Genomic DNA, 19,457 nt, shown 5'->3' on the forward strand with positions numbered 1-19,457 from the left:
CAGTGTGAGGCAGAGAGAGACGGGGCTGGACAGTGGCTGACTGCTGTGAATAGCACGAAGAGACTTGACGCTCTGAATGTGTTACCCCAGCCTTACTGGCTGCAAACAACACACACCCGCCCACAGTTGGGGGGAGGTGAGACTCTGGGGGCCACTCTGCTGGGTGGCTCTAGCTCGGGCTGGTGGGACCGTGGTCACTCCAGACTGACTTAGGGGGATCTGAGCTCACCCACGTGACAGCCCGCAGGCCTTGGGTCCTCTCTGTCTCTCTTGGGAGACCTCAGTTCCTCTCGACTTGGGCGTCTCCTGACTTAGAGAGGCTTGTCACTGGCTTTCCGGAGAGCAAGGAGCTCAGATGGAGCGAGGGTCTTGTTATAACCCAGCCTCGGAGGTGACAGCCCATCAGTTCCTCTGTGTTCTGTTTGAAGCGAATCCCTAGATCCAACCTTCACCCGGGGGGCAGGATCACGGGGGTCACCTGAGAGGCTGCCTGCCAAAGCTCCAGGCTGGGACTCAAGAGGGCAGCCTGGAGGCAGTGAGTCCTCTTGGAGGGGGGAGGGTGCTCATCCAAGATGTGAGGAGGTGGAAAGGACCAGTCTGCCCAGGCGACCCGCGTGCAGCCGCCAAGCAGCATCGTCTTCAGAGTCTGCTGATGAGATGCCGAGCGTGTACAAAACTCCCCGTGCCTTCTTACTGCTGGCCGGTCAGCAGATCTGTTCCTGGACTTCAGTGATGAGAAACCAGCTTCTGCAGAGAGGGCTTTGCAGGACCCCTTTGTGCCAGGAAACACCAGGCAGTTACCTCGTTTTAACACAGGTTTTCAAGTCGCGAAGTACCGGGGCTGTAACTTTTCAGTCTCATCTTACAAGTGCCGCTGTGCCTGGACTTTCCGTAGTGAGACGCATCACTCGGTGGCCAGGCAGCTGAGCCAGGCTCCACAGTTCTCACGCGTCCTCTCACAGGTCCACACCGCGGCCTTTACTTATGATGTCAGGACTGTGTTTCTCCTTCCTGACATCTACCCCCTTTGATGTCTGACCTGAACATAAAGTACGTGAAGGAATGATGTATTCACAGATCTTGGATATTTAGTTTCTGGTCACATTATCAGCAAGCCTGTCTAAGATTAACTGAATTTGGGGAGGAGACAGGGGACCCACAGGGCCAGAAGATTGAGGGGGTGGTGACAGACCAGTCACGAACTGTTACATCCAGAGAACAAGTATTTCAGGTTTATTTCACTCCCGTCTTTTCCTTGCATCACTATGTTCAAAATTAAAAAGCAAATATAAAAAAACCATCCTTTAAACCTGTGTGATTCCTGAGAATGCGGCTCCCTGGGTGCTGGCTGAAGCTGTGAGCCGGGCATTGGGGCGCCCCTGCCCGCGAAAGCCTGGCTGCAGCCGCCGTGGTGCCCCCAGCACAGAGCACAGACAGCCCTGTACTGTGTTATGCTGGTGACACCAGGTGTTGGGAGTAAAAAATGTAATCTCTTCCACGGTTTTAAAATGGTTAGTTTTGTTGCTTAATGTTTACACATAGGCCGACCTTGAATCCTAAGAGAGTAAACACAAACTGTTTACTTAAAAAAGGTACATTCAGAGCTTCTCCGGTGGCTCAGTGGTGAAGAATCTGCCTGCCAGTGCAGGGAACATGGGTTCGACCCCACGTGCAGGAAGATCCCACATGGCGCAGAGCAGCTAAGCCCAAGCGCCACAGCTACTGAGCCTGTGCGCTAGAGCCCGGGAGCCGCCGCTATGAACCCGGGCCCCCAGTTGCAAAGCCCGCATGCCCAGAGCCCGTGCTCCACAACAAGTTAGGCCCCCGCCCCGCCACAGCCAAGAGAAGCCCAGGCAGCAACGAAGACCCACAGCCAAACCTAAAGATTACAGAGAAAGTGTATACTCAGCAGTGTTGTTTAGGGAACGGCCTCATAGTTACACAATGATAGGGAAATTCAGAGGACTAATAAGTACTAAATTTGAAAAGGGCCACCTTGTAGTCAGCCTAAGATATTTTTAAATTCGGTATTATCTTTGTTTTTATGTATTTTGTTTTCCTTTTTGTATGACTTGGACTTAGAGCATTTTTCTAAGAAAAGATGTGTATTTGTACATATGTTAATGTTTGGAAAATTTGCTTTTCTCATTAATTAAACTTTCCATATAGATGAAGACTAAGAGAACATCTTTGCTAGAAAGTCTTGTGAAAATTAGCTTGCCTTCCTTGTTTTTACAGTATACAGAACATGATGAATCCTCTTTAATCCACAAGTTAGAGATTGTTCAAAAGCATCAATATAGACTGAAAGATCTTATACACAAAAGGCAAGGTGTGGAAGCAATGGGTGAAGAAAATGTGTGTATCTGTATATGCATGTGTACAATATTATATTACATACATGGGATTATATACACACACGTATATAAATTTACTCAGCCATAAAGAGGAAGGCAGGCCTGCCATTCACAACAGCATGGATGAACCTGGAGGATGTTATGCTAATATTTCAACCAAGTATTTACTAGGAAGCTGCTTTGTTCTCATTTATCTCTTTGTGATCAAAATAGAGACAGTTGGCTAAAGGAGCATTCCCAGGACCAGATGAATGAGCCCGTACACATTCTCCACACAGGTTTTGTTCCGTGGGGAACAAGTCCAGTGGGTCCCTGTCCTTCAGAGGCTTGGCAAGAGGGAAGAGAACTGGAAGGTGGGGCGGAAGGCGACTAGTGCGCTCAGATGCGAGGGCCGGGAGGAGGCTTTAGGACGGAGCAGGACAGAGCTGCGGAGCGCAGGGTGGGGCGGATTTGGGGGGAAGGTGTCAGTGTGGGGTCCCGGGTGATTGTAGAGGTTATCACTGGGGGCTCTGGGCAGGATTGGGGGGTAGGGGCCAAGTTGGTGGGGCTCAGGCTACAGTCATGGGGGGGTGGGGAGAGTGGCCGGGCTGCCAAACAGCTGGACCGGACACAGGGGCGTCTGAGCCCCCGAGGGCTTCACGCTTGGCCTCAGGAGCTCAGCGTGGCTCGGGGGTGAGGGTGGTGGGCGAGGGGATCCTGCAGGGAGAGGCTGGCTGGGACCGCGACTGTTTGAGGCAGGTATGGGCAGAGGCCGCAGGAGGAGGGGGCCACACGGGCAGCCTGGGGAGTCTGATGCCGGCGAGAGAGAGCTGGGAGAAGAGATGGCGCGGAGTGGCGAGCAGGGGGTCCAGCTTGAGCTGGGCCAGGGCGAGGGGCCAGGGCACCCCCGGGGGAGTGGTCGGGCAGCCCCCCAGCCAGGGTGCTGGGTGGAGGCTGAGGGAGGGGCGTCTCCGCACAGAGGATGGAGGGGTGGGTGGGTGCCTGAGGCTGCTTGGGGGCTGGGGGACACCGGACGGGGGGCTCAGACCCCGGAGTTCATCCCTCGGTCCTGAAGGCCGCAGGCCCGACATCCAGGTGCGGCTCCTCCCCAGGCTGGAGGGCCGGTTAACCGCACCACGGTTTCCTCTCATTCGCTCTGGGCTGGCCGTGAAGCCAGGAGGTGGCTGTTTGAAAAGAATCTCCTGTTTATTCGACAGAAATTTCCAGAGACATGTATTAATGTGAAATAAGCCTGTGTATACCTTGATGTGTTTGCTAAACAGGTGAACCAGTAAAAATGAAGTAACCGGAAGGAAAAAATTTCTCCCTGTTTGCTCACGTCTTTCTCCTCTGGGCCAGTGCATGTGGGTGGCCAGATCTTTTAAGGCCTCAGTCCTGTTGCAGTAAATTTCCCCAGTGACCATGTTAACATAGTCACCTCTAAAGACCCTGTCTGTGGTGCAGTCACAGCCTGACTTCAGCATGTGAGTTTGGAGGGACACAGTTCATTCAGCCTGTAATGGATGTAAAGGTAATCTATCCAAGTACAACTGGATAAACTGCTTACGATTCAGAATGAGGAACCCTTTGACTCTGCCCTGTGTTTTCAGACTGTCGTGGGCCGGGGCAGGGGGTAAGTGCGCCTGAACTCTGGAGGCGGCCGGTCTGCGCCTGCTGGCTGTGTGGCTCTGGGCAAGTCCAGCACTTTCTGCCTACACTCCTGTCGCAGTTTTCTCACAGGTAAGATGGAAGTGAAGGTGCCTGCTTCGTAGGTTGCTGCAAGGATTAAATCAGTGAAGATGTACGAGGCTCTTGGAGCTGTACTCGGCTCCCAGTAAGCGCTGTCTGAGCACTGGTTGTGGTTGTCGGTCACGCCAGGTTTGGAGAGGGTGGTGTTGATGCAGAACTGCGGTGTGTATATGAGGGTGGAAATCAACATGTTACCCTCCCTGGATTTTGTTGTATAGAATATCTAGAGTTGGTGGGCAGGGGCTTCTGACGTCATGGAAAAATTAAACAGTGCTTCCGTGTACTTCTGGTCATTTGACCTCATGGCCGAGCCTGTGACGTAGGCAGGATGGGAGTTTGTTCCCAGCGAGGCTGAGCGCAGTCCCCCTCGGGCGGCCCTGGACACAGCCCCTTAGCACCCTGCAGCCAAGTATGGCCTGGAAGACGTCCCAGGCCACGAGGCTCTGTTTCCGCTGTCTTCTCAGGGCAGGGAGATTCTGGAGGGTGATCTTTTGAGCAGAATTAATAACATTCTTTGTTGTTTGTGTCATTCACAATAACTCTACTATCTATGGTCTCGATGTTTGTGTCCTCCCACCAAGACTCATATGTTGAAATCTTGACCTCCAGCGTGTTCGTATTTGGATGTTGGGCCTTTGGGAGGCGATTAGGTCATGAGGTTGGAGCCTTCACGGATGGGATTACTGCCCTTATAAAGGGACCCAGAGAGCTCCCTGCCCCTTCCGCGGGGCGAGGACACAGTGAGATGCCCTCTGTGAACCAGAAGGTGGGCCTTCACTCAGCACTGAGTCTGCTGGTACCTTGATCTCAGACGTCTTACCCTCTGACTGTGAGAGATGAATGCGGTTTATCAGTCACCCTGTTCATGGTGATGTTGTCAGAGCAGAAAGACAGACCCCTGTGTGTGGGGTACCTGCACATGGACGACTCCGGGCTGGGTGCTTCACCTGTGCCGTCTCGGGTGCCTACCCGCCTCTGGGAGGCACGACTGAGTGGTCGGACGGAGGAGGACACCGAGGCTCAGCGGTCCCATCGCTTGCCAGCGCCAGTGCCCAGGCCGGTCTGATCCCGAAGCCAGTCCCCACAGCGGCAGCCCTCCCACCCGGGGCCCGGGTGGAGGTGTGGCACGGAACCTCGGCAGCAGAGCGGCCGAGTTCTTCTAAGTGACAGGCTGTCGACGCGCAGATCTGTTTTCTTTTTGAAGAGAGCAGAGGAGGACCACTTGGAGATCATTTTGAAATCACATAGTTCGGGTGTTTGTATCACCAGGGAAGAGAGTCCTCGTGTCTCAGAAGAGCCCTCAGTGGCAAGACAAGCTCTAAACTGGGTCAGAAGTGGGAGTAACAAGGCAGGAGGTGAGTCTCACCTCTTAATAACCATCAGGAATAAACAGCTCACAGGGGCAGTGTGTGACTATTATGGAAATTTTGCTTATATGAGAAAACAAAAAGTAATAAAACAAAGTCCAAGGAAGCTTAGATGTTAATAATTAATGGTGAGTCCAGGAGGTTTAGATAAGTGGTGGTGGGTTAATATGAGAACTTTAGCTCGGAATACCAACCCTGAGAGGTGAGAGTGCCCCAGGAGTGTTAATGTGTAACTAGACAGAGCTGAGCGTAGCCAGGAGCTCACCGCCGAGCAGAGGCAGAGGTCGGAGAGGGAAGAGGGGCCTGCTTCCTGGGCCTGGGTACTCGAGGCAGCGCACGGTTGATGGGGCCTGAGGGCCTGTGCTTGCGATGAAATGCCCCCCCACCCCCCCGGCCCCTAGCCGTGGAGGAGACGGGGGAGGATGCAGCCTGGGCCGTGGGCGATGTTCTGGACAGGAGAGATTTCTCCACATACACAGCAGTCTTGCTCGATCACATGTCCTGGTTCTTGAGAAAATAACTCAGTTGTACTCTGAGGACGCTGTGTCCCAGGAACACACTTACACATTAACAGAAAACTTGGACAAGAGTCTAGCAAAACAGAGATCCATTATGTGAAGAAATGGAAATGCCTGTAACAAACCAAACCAAACGGGCAGGCCAGCGGAAGGGATCTGGCGGGGTCGGGGGCCGCTGGCAGGTGAGGGGGCTGTGGGTCCTTACCCGGGAGGGTCATGCGGGGAACAGTGGAGACGGGCCTTGCAGGCGCTGGCTGCCCTAGGGACTCTGTCTTCTGGGGGCCCTGGCTGACCAGGGGGCTTCCTGCAGCCAGGAAGTATGATGCCATCCTGTCGAGACTGGAGTTAGATCCAGGGCAGTTTGAGCTCTCTGGAAATGGGCTTGCATGCAGCTCCCCTGGGCAGAAACTAACAGAGAAGGGCTTCTCAGCCATCTTCATTCAAACTGGAGTGGAGAGAATGGGCAAGTCACTTGGGCAAAGAAGACAAGGCCTAAAATACACAGGGTATGAACGTTTTACAAGAAGCAAGTAAAATCACGGTGGATTAAAAGGGCTTTGTTCAAATGCTGATGTTTGATATTTGATAGGCCTTTCAAAAAATAAATAGGCTCTATTGATTTGGGTGTGAAAAAATGTACCCATGTAATAATTAAAGCTCAATGAATTTTTAAAAAATGTTCCATGAGTTGTGACAAATTTACGCACTCACGGAATCGCCACCATCATCAGATACAGACCATTTCCTCCAACCCAGAAGGGGCCCTCCTGCTCCTCCGGTCGGGCTTCTCCCGGAGCCCTGCCCTCAGCAGTCCCCGCTCCGCTTACGGTCACCTTGGTGTGCTGTTCCCAGAACGTCACTGGACTCTTGCTGCCCATCATCTTTTGTGTCTGGCCACTTTCACTCAGCACATGCATTTGAGATTTGTCCATATTATTGTCTCTATATCCCTCAGTTTGTTTATGGATACGTAACTTAATGGACACTTGGGTTGTTTCTAGCTATTGCCTATTATGAATAGAGCTGCCATAAACACTCATGTACAGGTCTTTATGTAGATGTATGAATCATTTATGGTGGGAGTATTCCCAAGAGTGAGACTGCTAGTTTATATGGTGAATATACGTTTAACTTGGAAGATTCTTCCCAAAGTTACTGCACCATTTTGCATTCCCAGAAGCAAGGTACAAGAGTTTCAGTTACCCTACATCCTTGCCACCATGACTTGACATTAGCAGTAATTTCAGTTTTGCTCATTCTGGTAGGTGTATGATAATATCTCATTGTGGTTTTTATTTTCATTTCCCTAGTGACTAATGATGTTGAGCACCTTTTTGGGTGCTTACTTGAGATTCCTATATCATTGATATAGTATCTGTTTGAATCTTTTGCCCATTTTTAATTGGCTTCTTTTGCTTCTTTTTGCTTCTTCTTTTGCTTCTTGTTCTGAGTTGTCTGTATATTCTGGACACAAGTCATTTATCCAATATATAATTTTTGTTTTGCAGACAATTTCTCCCACTCTGTTTGCCTTTTCGTGTAATCCTGGATGCATTTTGAGGGCAGACTCTTTTGATTTTGATGAAGTCCAGCTTATCTATGTTATTTGTTCTTCCTGTTTTCTAATAAAAGATTTTCTTCTAGAGTTTTAGCTCTTGCAGTTGGATACATTTTGAGTTTAAGTATATTTATATGGTGTGAGGTAAGAGTTGTAGTTCATTTTTTTTTTTTGCATATGGATAGTCCATTTTTCAGCACCGTTTGTTGCAAAGACGGTCCATTCTTGAATTGCCTGGCCACTTAAATCAGAAACATCTAGCCGTACAAATGTGCTCTACTTCTGGACTCTATTCTGTTCCATTGATTGTTTTTACCAGTTATTTTTATTGAGATATAAATCACATACCATAAAATTCACCATATTAAAATATACAGTTCATTGGTTTTTAGTATATTCACAAGATTATGCAACCACCACCACTATCTAATTTTACAGCATTTTCATCACCCCCAAAAGACTGTTCCAGTGATTTTTTTCCCCGGATTCGCTTATATAATTGACATATAGCATTGTTTAAGGTACAGTGTGTTCTAATACACTTAATATACTGCAGTATAACTACCATCATAGTACCTCATACCATTCATACTGTTGGAAATGGCAGGATTAAATTTTTAAATATTTTCTTTTGATTTTTTTCTTTGACTAATTGTTCAGGAGTATATTATTTAATCTCCAAATATTTATAAATTTTTCAGGTTTTGTCTTGTTGCTGTCTAGTTTCAAACCATTGTGGTCAGAAGAGATACTTGGCATGATTTCAGTATTCTTAAATTTGCTAAAACTTGTTTTGTGACCTAAAATAAGATCGATCCTAAAGAAAGTTCTATGTGTGTTTGAGAAGAATGTTTATTCTGCCACCATTGGATGGAATATTGTGTATATGTTTGTTAGGTTCACTTTGTGGTCCAAGTCCAATGTTTCTTTGTTGATTTTCTGTCTGCAGGATCTATCCACTGATGAAAGTGGGGTCTTGAAGTTCCCTGCTATTAATTGTGCTGTTGTCTTAATGCACACTTCAGGTCTGTTCAGTTCAGTTCAGTCGCTCAGTCGTGTCTGACTCTTTGCGACCCCATGAACCACAGCACGCCAGGCCTCCCTGTCCATCACCAACTCCAGGAGTTTACTCAAACTTATGCCCATCGAGTCAGTGATGCCATCCAGCCATCTCATCCTCTGTCGCACCCTTCTCCTCCTGCCCCCAATCCCTCCCAACATCAGGGTCTTTTCCAATGAGTCAACTCTTCGCATGAGGTGGCCAAAGTATTGGAGTTTCAGCTTCAGCATCAGTCCTTCCAATGAACACCCAGGACTGATCTCCTTTAGGATGAACTGGTTGGATCTCCTTGCAGTCCAAGGGACTCTCAAGAGTCTTCTCCAACACCACAGTTCAAAAGCATCAATTTTTCGGCACTCAGCTTTCTTCACAGTCCAACTTTCACATCCATACATGCTCACTGGAAAAACCATAGCCTTGACCAGACAGACCTTTGTTGGCAAAGTAATGTCTCTGCTTTTTTAATATGCTATCTAGGTTGGTCATAGCTTTCCTTCCAAGGAGTAAGCGTCTTTTAATTTCATGGCTGCAGTCACCATCCGCAGTGATTTTGGAGCCCAAAAAAAATAAAGTCTGACACTGTTTCCACTGTTTCCCCATCTATTTCCCATGAGGTGATGGGACCAGATGCCATGATCTTAGTTTTCTGAATGTTGAGCTTTAAGCCAACTTTTTCACTCTCCTCTTTCACTTTCATTAAGAGGCTTTTTAGTTCCTCTTCACTCTCTGCCATAAGGGTGATGTCATCTGCCTATCTGAGGTTATTGATATTTCTCCCGGCAATCTTGATTCCAGCTTGTGCTTCTTCCAGCCCAGCGTTTCTCATGATGTACTCTGCATATAAGTTAAATAAGCAGGGTGACAATATACACCCTGCTTATTTAACTTATATGCAGAGTACATGAGGTCTGTTACTATTTGCTTAACTTTAACAGTGCTCCCAGGTTGGAGGCGTATATATATTTATGGTTGTTATATCTTCTTGATGAATTGACCTCCCTCTTTGTCTCTTACCATTTTTGGCTTCTGTTTTGTTTGATTTAAGTATCGTTACTCCTGGTCTCTTGGTTTTCCCTTGCTTGGAGTATCTTTTCCCATCCCTTCACTTGGAGTTTATGTGTGTCCTTAAAGCTGAGGTGAATCTCCTATAGGCAACATATAGTTGGGTCTTGCTTTTTTTAAATCCCATCCAGGCATTCCATGTCTTTCGGTTGGAAACTTCAGTTTGCACGTTAAGGTAATTATCGGTAGGCGCACACTTACTGATGCCGTCTTGCTGCTCTCTGGCTGTTCTGTGGTTCCCTTTTTCTTGTTGCCTTTCTCCGGTGGTGTGCTCCAAGTCCTTTCTCTCTATATTTTGTGAATCTGCTGTAGGTTTTTGCTTGTGGTTGCCAGGGGACTCATACGAAACATCTTATAGATATAAGTCTATTAGTATTCTGTCCTTTAACCTTCATACACAATTAAGTGGTTAACACACCATATTACAGTATTAGAGTATTCTGAATTTGGCTGTGTGTTTACTTTTACCAGTGTGCTGTATATTTTCATATGTTTTCATGATACTAATTAGAGTATGTTCCTTAAGCATTTCTGATAAGGCAGTTCTAGGGGTGATGAATTCTCTCAGCTTTTGTTTTTCTGGACAGTTCCTTGTTTTTCTTTCATTTCTGAAGGATAATTTTGTCAGATAGAATATTCTTCATTGGCAGTTTTTTGTTTGTTTGTTTGTTCAGTTTCAGCGCTTTGACTATATTACCCATGCTTAATCCACTGACAGCTTAATGGGTGTTCCTTTATAGATTACAGTCTTTATGCTTGCTGCTTTTAGGATTTTCCCTTTGTCTTTGATTTTTTACCAGTTTCTTCATAGTGTATCTTAGAAAAGATCATTTGGGGTTGAAATAATGGGGTGACCTATATCGTCATGAACGTGGATGTCCAGATTTTTTCCCCAGGTTTGGTAAGTTCTCCACCATTTTTCCTTCAAATAAGTTTTCTACTCTCTTCTCCCTTTCTTCTCTTTCTGGAACTCCAGTAATTCATATATCAGTTCTTTTGCTGTGTGCCATAATTAACCTAGGCTCTCTTCACTCTCTTTCACTCTTTCTTCTTCTGTGTCTGGGTTGTTTCCAAGTTCCTTTCCTCTAACTCACAGATCCTTCTTCTTTGTGGTCTGTTCTGCTGTTGGTGCTCTCTGCAGTTTCCATTTCCTTCTCTGAGTCCTTCAGCTCCAGAATTTCTTTCTGGTTCTTTTTAAATAATTTCTCTCTCTTTGCTGATTTTCTCATTTTGTTCATATATTGTTTTTGTGATTTCATTGACTTGCCTTTCTGGGTTTTCTTGGAGCTCAGGTTTCCTTAGAACAGTTATTTGTAACTCTTTATTGAGTCCATTGTGGAGCTCCACGTATTTGGATTTGGATACTGGGAAATTATTGCTGTCCTTCGGTGATGTCACATTTCCTTGATTGTTCATGTTTCTTGGCATTTCATGTTGCTACTTTCACATTTGAGGTAGCAGTCACTTCTTCCCATCTTTGCTAACTGCCTCAATAGATTCCGAAGCTCTCTCACAGCTTGTATGAACACACCTGCTCCACACCTCCCACTTCCCTTGTGGCAGGATTCTTAGGCTGGTGTGTCTTCTGATCACCCAAGGCGCCAGGCTGGCTGTTGACAGCCTCTCATTTTCAGGAGATCGGTGCTGCAGCTCCAGTTTGTGATTTCTCCCTGATCTGCTTTCTGTGCATGTCCCCCAGCCTTTCACCACGTCTCACTCTCAGGAGCATGTAAAGGGAGCCGGCCTGAGAGTCGAGGAGGTGTGGGCAAGGCAGGCAGGCTGCTGGGGGTCCCCACAGGCCAGGTGGGGGCTCCTTGGGTGAGGCTTCCCCAGCAGCTTGTAGACGGGCTTCCTGGTGGAGTCCACAATGCAGACAGAAATTAAGGACCTCCGAGTCTTAATCTGCTCTTGTTCCCATCTGTCTCTGCCTCCAGTCCTGGAGGGCCTGATTTAATACCCTGAGTGCTGCAGGCTATTACACTCTCTGACAGTGTCCCGCAGCTGGGGAAGCTGGGCGCTCCCCCTTCCCCCCTGGGAGAAGGCCTTGTTTAGCCCCGGGTGCTCCCCGCTGGGGGGTGGTGATGCTGGCATGGTCAGCCTGCCCCTCCTGGTGTCCAAGCAGGCTGTCCACACGGGACCAGGGTGTCCAAGCACGTGGTTTTCTGCCCTGGTGGGCGCTGGAACCTCCCTGGAAACCTGGATTCACCGGGCGCTCTCGTCTAGGTGACTGCCCAGGTCAGTCTTCTCAGGTGCTCCCAAGGCGGGGCTGAGGGGTGGAGCCTCTCATGGTCCCTGCTGGTTCCACAGCCCCATTACCTGATGCACAGGGGCGCCGGACTCCTCCTGAGTCCCTGGGCGAATGGTGCTGGGCCCCCCGGCTCCCCAGAGGCACTTTCGTTGGTGGAAGGATGCTGATTTTTGTTGTCGGGGAGGAACGAAATTGAGGACCATCTGTGTGTGACTCAGCACTCTGTTGATCTTGATGTGTACTCTCTAATTCTGCAGTCGTCTATGTATGTAAATACAGTCGTCTCTGTAGTAAATATAGAAATAAAAGCTTTGTTTGGCTTCTTCCATACTGTTTTTGCTATTCTATTCTCTAATTTGAACTTCTATTTATATTTTAGAATCAACTCATCAATTTCTTAAAAAAAAAAACCAACCCAGAACCTATTGTGATTCTCATTAAGATTATGTTGAATCTGTAATTCAGTTTGGGGAGGATTATCATTTTTACAGTATTGAGTTCTGATCTGTGAGAACATGGTCTATCTCTCCACTTGTATATTTAATTTCTCTCAATACTGTATAAAATTTTTATTTACAGGTCATATTTTGTTAATGTCCATATGTAGTTCAGATTTTTTGGTGCTATTATAAAGCATACTAGTATATTTCATATTTTAAAATATATTAGTTCTCTGCTAGTATACAAAAATACAGTTGAATTTTGTGTATTGATCTTGTATGCTAAGACTCTGTTAAATTCACTTATTGGTTCCAGTAGCTTTCATGTCAGTTCTTTAGGATTTTTTGTACAGTTGTGTCAGCTGTGAACAAAGATAGCTTTATTTTTTCCTCCAGTGTATGCCTTTTCTTCATTACTCTGCATGCATGGTAAGTCACTTCAGTTGTGTCTGACTCTTTGCAACCCCATGGACTGTAGCCTGCCAGGCTCCTCTCTCCATTGAATCCTCCAGGCAAGAACCCTGGAGTGGGTTGCCATGCCCTCCTCCAGGGGATCTTCCCCTCATCTCCTACTTGCCCTACAATGGCAGGCAGGTTCTTTACCACTGGCATAACCTGGGAAGCCCTTATTTCTCTGGCAAGGCTCCATATCCCATATTGAATAAGTGGGACGAGTGGAATCACTGCCTTGCTTCCAACCTGAAAAATTGAAAGTCGCTCAGTCGTGTCCAATTCTTTGCGAGCCCAAGAACTATAGAGTCCATGGAATTCTCCAGGCCAGAATACTGGAGTGGGCAGCCTTTCCCTTCTCTAGGGGATCTTCCCAACCCAGGGATCGAGCCCAGGTCTCCTACATTGCAGGTGGATTCTTTACCAGGGGGAAGTATTTGATTATTCACCATTAAAAGGGGTGTTAGCTATAGGAATGCTGTTTATCAAATTGAGAAAGTTCTCTCTTATTCTTTCTTACTCTTTGTTTGCTGATAATTTTTTTTATCTTGAATTGTTGAATTTTGTCAAATAAACTTTCCTGCATCTGTTGAGATCATTGTGAGATTTTTCTGTTTAAATCTGTTGATATGGTGATTCATTGATTGGTTTTCAAATATTAAACTTAATTTACATTTCTTGGTTGAAACAGTCCTTGGTATTGCTGGATTTGATTTGTTAATATTTATTCAGGACTTTTTTGTGTTTATGTTCCTAAAAGATATTGGCCTGTGGTCTTCTTTGCTATGAATGTCTTTATTTGGTTTTGTTGTCAGGGTAATATTGACCTCATAAAAGGAGTTGTGAAAGTTTCCTTCCTTTTCTATTTTCTGGAAGAGTTTATTTAATATTGGCATTATTTATACTTAAATGTTTGGTAGAATTTACCAGTGAAGCCACCTACCTCTCTGAGTAAAAGTTCATAGATATAGAGCTATTCAGCTTATTTTTTTCTTTAGTGATATTTGACAGTTTGTGTCTTTAAAGGAATTTTTCCACTTTAAGTTTAAAATTTACTGGTATAAAGTTGTTCACTATATACACTTACTACCCTTTAATGTTTGTAATATACAGATAGATAGATGTTCCATCTCTGATTTCTTATACTGATAATTCAAATTTTCTTTCTTTTTCGGTTAGAGAGAATAGAAGTAGAGAGACTGGTACAATGATTCTCACTTATCTATTACCCAGAGTCAATAATGATCAACAGTTCATTAATCCTTTTATTTTACTTGAAGTATTTTAAAGTTCTACACACTATATTTTACAACTTCTAGATAGTTCAGTATGCATTTCTTAAAAATAAGCATTTTTTTTAATAGAACCATATGCCATTAGCTATTCCTAAAAATATTAACTGTGATTCCTTGGTGTCATCTTTTATTTACTTTTTTTTAATTTTTTGTGTGTGTGTCATCTTTTAATTAGATATATGCCTATAGGATTTTCCTGATTATCTCAGAAATGCCATTTTATAGTTGACAGGTATAAATTAGAATCCAAACAAGGTCTGCACCTTAGGGCTGTTACTTAGATCTCTTACTCCAGGATGAATCATTTTAATAAAGTTTCCTCCCATAGAATGTTCTACATTCTGGGTTGGTTTGCTCCCAGTTGGCTTCAGTTGGCTTCTTTCTTCCATGGTAAGAGCTTCTTCAGTCTGAGTCACGGTGAAGTGACTTGGAGCCTCTGTCCTCCCGGGGGCCCCTCCTCGGCTCTCGGGCCGCCGGGTGGTGTGGAGCGGGGCCCCTCCCACTTTACAGCCAGGGGAACATCTGCTTCTCCGTGCAGCTCAGACCAGGCCACTTCTCTGCTGCCTGGGTCTCCCCCATGTCTGCGTGCTCAGTCATGTCCAACTCTTTGCGACCCCATGGACTGTAGTCCGCCAGGCTCCTCTGTCCACGGGATTCTCCAGGCAAGAATACTGGAGTTGGTTGCTTTTCCTACTCCAGGGGAATCTTCCCGACCAGGGATCAAATCTTGCATCTCCTGCATTGGCAGGCAGAGTCTTTACCACTGTACCACCAGGGAAATCCCTCGCACTTCTGACCTCCACTTAATTTCATATCTGTCTTGTTCATGGAGGTTTTCCGTGTGTTTTAAGCCTTGTTCAGCAAATCTGTCTTCTACTCTGATACTGTATGTTTTCTTTAAATGTTACATTCTATGAAAGCATAACACACAGTGAAGTGCAGAGGTCACACAGCTTGATGGATTCCATAACAGGAACACATCCTAGATCAGGTGTCCTTCTGTCCTGACGTCCAGCAGAGAGGTTAGTCAGGCTGTGATTTACCTCCATGTAAATACAAGCACAGGTGTTCCCTGGTGGTCCAGTGGCCAGGATTCGCTCCTTTCACTGGTGTGGGCCATGGGTTCAATCCCTGGTCGGGGAATTACTGCAGCCAAAAAAATTAATTGAAAAACTAAATATAATCACATAGTTGTTGTTGTTTTAGTTTCTGAGTCATTTCTCTTGAGACCGCGTGGACTGTGGCCCGCCAGGCTCCTCTGTCCACGGAATTCTCCAGGCGAGAATTACTGGGGTGGGTTGGCGTTCCCTTCTCCAGGGGATCTTCCCGACCCAGGGACGGAACCCGAGTCTCCTGCATCGGCAGGTGGAGTCTTCACACTGAGCCACCAGGGAAGCCCGTATTCACACCGCGTGTGCTGTTTCTGTCTGACTCTCACTCAGCATTGCTTTAAGGTTTACATGCCTTGCTGCACAGAACAGGCTGGTCCATTCTCACCGCGGTGGAGTGTTCCTCAGCTTAGCCCATGTTACTGTTGAGGGACATTTCAGTAGTATCTGGTTGGGGCTGTTCTAAATGACTCTGGTCAGAATATTCTCATCCAAGTCTTCCTGGTGAACCTGCGCCCACATTTCTGTGTCACATATGCCTGGAGTGGAGTTGCTGGGCTGTTGCATCTGCAAAGGCTTAGCTCTTATAGATGCTGCCAAATGGTCTTCCACTGTGGTTGCACTAGATTATTTCTTAAAACACAGAACTTACCCTGTCTCTTCCCAGGCTTACCTAATACCCTTCATTACCCCATCACGTGGAGGCGAAATCCACCTTCCTTAGCGCCTTCTCCAGGGCTCCCAGCCCCCAGGGGTGCTCAGCCGTTCCCTCCGCTCAGACCACCCTCTCCCCCAGCCACCCTCAACCTGTGCCTGCTTGTTGCCCCTTGAAGACTCCACTCTTCAGGTAGTTCTCTCCTTCAGGACGTATGGTGTCCCGGTCATTTCATCTCTGGGGAGGAACTCCTGAGAGACCAGGGAGACCTCCAGTAATCTTCCCCTCAGATACCAGCAGGGGAAGAAGACACAGCTCATCCCCCTGACCACAGGCTGCTCCCACAACAGGGCGGGGAGAGGAGAGAGACCTGATTTTCTTGTCCTTAGCTGACATTGCTTTGTTCATTTTTATAGAAGAAAGTTGTTAGGGGAGAGGAAGGAGACAAAGTTCCTATAAATCAAAAGAAAAAATTGTTAACCACCTCACTAAAATGATCAGGCTGTTCAATTAGGAAAATGGCTGGATAAGCCCAGTGGAGCTTCCCTGAGTCTTTCTCTTTATTATGATCGAAAGAACCCTGTAAACTTAATCTTAAAAGAGAAGAAGCCCCATGATGAAAAGCAGTTCTGTTATTTTTTTAAAAGTCTGAAAAAGTGGTTAAACTGAACGTGGCAGTGTTTCTTCTCTGCTGACCACAGGGCATTTTTACATTTTAACTGGCTTTTGGTTTCCCAGGAGTGGCCTGCCTGTTGTTTTTTAAGTGCTTTTGAAAAGCCAACTATAGACCAGATCGTGCTTTTTAGTAATATTTAGGGTCCTGACATCTGCCCCCAAATGCCAGAGGCCAAGGTGTATGAAGGCTGGCGTCGCGGGTCCCGACGGTCACGTAGCTTTGACTTTACTTGTTTAACTGGGGACAGAGTGTCTAAGAGGCTTGGATTCACTTGGCTCAGTGCATCCAGCCCCTTCAAAGCCCAGTCACTCCAACAAAAGACATTTTTCTGGGAATTTTGGACTCAAGATATTCTGACTGCCATTGGAGAGCAGTGATCAGGTGCATGCTCAGACTCACAGGAATATGAATAAATGGATCCACTTTATGTGAAGTGTTTAAATGCATGTTCAGTAATATGCCCTTAGTTTCCTCCCCTACTCCCTTCTTGCTTGTAATTCAGAGTTTTAATTGAATTTTACTTGGGCTGGAAAAGCACCGATAGGATCTGCATGCTTTGCTCAGTCGCGTCAGACTCTCCGAGACCCCATGGACTGTATATAGCCCACCAGGCTCCTCTGCCCATGGGATTTCTCAGGCACGAATATTGGAGTGGGGTGCCATTTCCTTCTCTGTGAATGCTCTGGGGACACTTAACTAATCAAAAAACCCATCAGGCTTAATTTTGAGTTGTGTTTTCATTTTTTAAAGTCTTCTTTAAAAAAAAAAAAACAAACCTTTAAAAATGGAGTTGTGTGTGTGCGCGTGTGTTCTGGGGGTGATTCTCCTTTGCGTGTCCTGAGGGAAGCGTGAGCTTTCCTAGGTTTGCATTCCTCTTGCCTTCCTGACCGCCTCCAGGTAGCCAACATCCTTCTAGAGGAAACTGGTCTTTAGTCATATTCTTAGCAAACAGTAATTCTGAAGGTGCTTTTGTTACTGCCACTGGAAGCAGTGAGTCCAGATTCCAGAGTCCCTGGAAATGGAGCCCGCTTGTTCCCGACTTGCCGCGGCCGGCAGTGCCCAGCCGCGGTGGGCTGCTGGGCTGGTGCCTCCTGCACGGGGCTCAGGGCTCCTTTGTCGTTGGAGGTGCTGTTCTGGGGTCTCAGGTTGGCGGTCGTCTTCCAGAGTCTTCTCCCCGAATTCATTCTGTCCCACAGTGTCGGCCCCTGGCTGCCCGCCTGTGGATCCTGGAGCCCTGGGTAGCTGAGCTCGTGTCCCCCACGTCTCCCGCCACCTGCTGTGGCCCGGCCCCCTTGTCCTGGGTGATGCAGGCCCCTCCGAGGTTGGCAGTGGCTTGGCTTTGACCTTTGAACCTCTTGTTCCTCCAAAGCTGTGAAATACTGCATTAAATATAGGGGACCTGGGCCTAGCTGGGGCCTCAGCTGCATTTGTTACTATTTTGTTCATTCACTTTGGGGGAGGCTTGACTTCTAAAATGGTTATTTAGGAGTTGTTTAAATGGGTCTATTTCTCTTCTTTCTGGGAGATTTTGTTAGCACACCACCTATAAGGGAATGGCTTTGTGTGTTGTTTCCTAATTGTTCTTCCGTGCTGCTTCTAACTTAAGTTGCATTTCCAGACCCCCATTTCTCATACAAGAAAGCAGTCAGAAACCACTTTAAGTTAAGCATTTAAGCCTTAAAATGTTTCTGAAAAACAAAACCTTTTAAATAGTCCACTAATGGGTAGTATACACCATTGCTTTCTGCCCGAGTTGTGTCCGAGAAGGAAAAAAAAAAAAGATCTTTGGGGGCATACAGAGTCTGGGGGACCTGCTGGCTCTGCAAGTGACGGGGCGGGGGAGGGGGGCAGGGGGCACAAATGCAGATCCCTGACTCCTTCCCCAGTGATGGGGGGCTGCTGCCAGCAAGCAAGTTAAAAGCTGCTCCTCTAGCAGGCCTGCAGAACAATATCCTGAGAGGCAAATCATCTGCTGCATCTCCTGGTATGGCCACGGTGGGAAGTCTCTGCTTGGTTGGCCGCCAGTGGACAGGCTCCGGGTGGCTCATGACAGCTGGCGAGGCCTGAGTCTTCCCCCCAGGCCCCGGCCCGCAGAGGCCTCTGCATCCTTGGCGACACCTCAGACTTCTAGCCCCTCCTTCTAGCAGCCCAGGTAACAGCCTCAGAGAAGTCTGTCTGGTTGTGTTGTATGTGGGGTTCCAGAAAACAACGGAATTTTAAGGGAGGCCATTGCAAAGCTGTTTTAGAGCTACTCAATGCTGGTGGAAATTCAAAGGGAAGTTTTTGCTATTGATTAGGGATTGTGAAGTGTGTTGAACTCAGAGAAAAATATAAACTGGTAATAATTACAGGCAGAGTGGCCTACAGATTGCCTTCTTTCCATGATCCCACTGAATCTTTTTTTTCAGTCAGCTTTCTTTGACGTATAATTTACACACAAGCAAACTCTCACATTAAGTGCACAGGTGGATGATTTTGCCAAATGTATGCACCCATGGAACTGCTCCCCTGGTAGAGATAAGAAGACCCGCCCCAAACACACACTGGTCTGAGTGCTGTCCCTGGAGGGTGGTTTCTTAGGTTCTGGATGATGGCCTTTCATGGTGCATGGACGCTCTGCCTGACCCGTGCCTCCGTGTCTGGCTTCTGAAGGAGGCGGCAGCAGAGCACCAGACTGGATGTGGCTTCCCTAAGTCTGCACCCTGGGCAGCATCTGAGCCTGTGGTTTTGTGACAAAGAGAACATGAGAGATTCCCAATAGGCTGAAGGCTGCAGGGTCTCCCTGGGAATCTGGAGCGAGAGGGAAACCCCTTGCTTTACTGCAGCAAGTATTTATTAAGTACCTACTGCACGCCCTGAACTGTGCTGGGTGATGTGGGAAGCATGAAGAGAATGCTAGACCCCTACTCTTGAGGAGCGTTATGGTTTCAACAG

At 47.0% G+C, this 19,457-nt stretch overlaps 1 protein-coding gene across 6 annotated transcripts in view; it reads left to right on the forward strand.

Moving 5' to 3' along the window:
- GGACT (gamma-glutamylamine cyclotransferase) overlaps positions 1-19,457 on the forward strand; it is a 48,148-nt gene that overhangs the window by 13,806 nt on the left and 14,885 nt on the right. The window contains exon 1 of one of the 6 annotated variants that reach the window (XM_043478377.1): positions 3,941-4,076. The exons of 3 other annotated variants lie outside the window; for them this stretch is intronic. The gene's annotated coding sequence lies outside the window, so the exon portion shown is untranslated. Of the gene's footprint in view, positions 1-3,940; positions 4,077-4,802; positions 5,441-6,054; positions 6,153-19,457 lie in introns of those variants that run through there. 2 more of the 6 variants (XM_043478375.1, XM_043478373.1) reach the window with 2 other exon arrangements.

Source organism: Cervus canadensis, chromosome 9, assembly GCF_019320065.1.
Source record: "Cervus canadensis isolate Bull #8, Minnesota chromosome 9, ASM1932006v1, whole genome shotgun sequence".
NCBI lineage: Eukaryota > Metazoa > Chordata > Mammalia > Artiodactyla > Cervidae > Cervus > Cervus canadensis.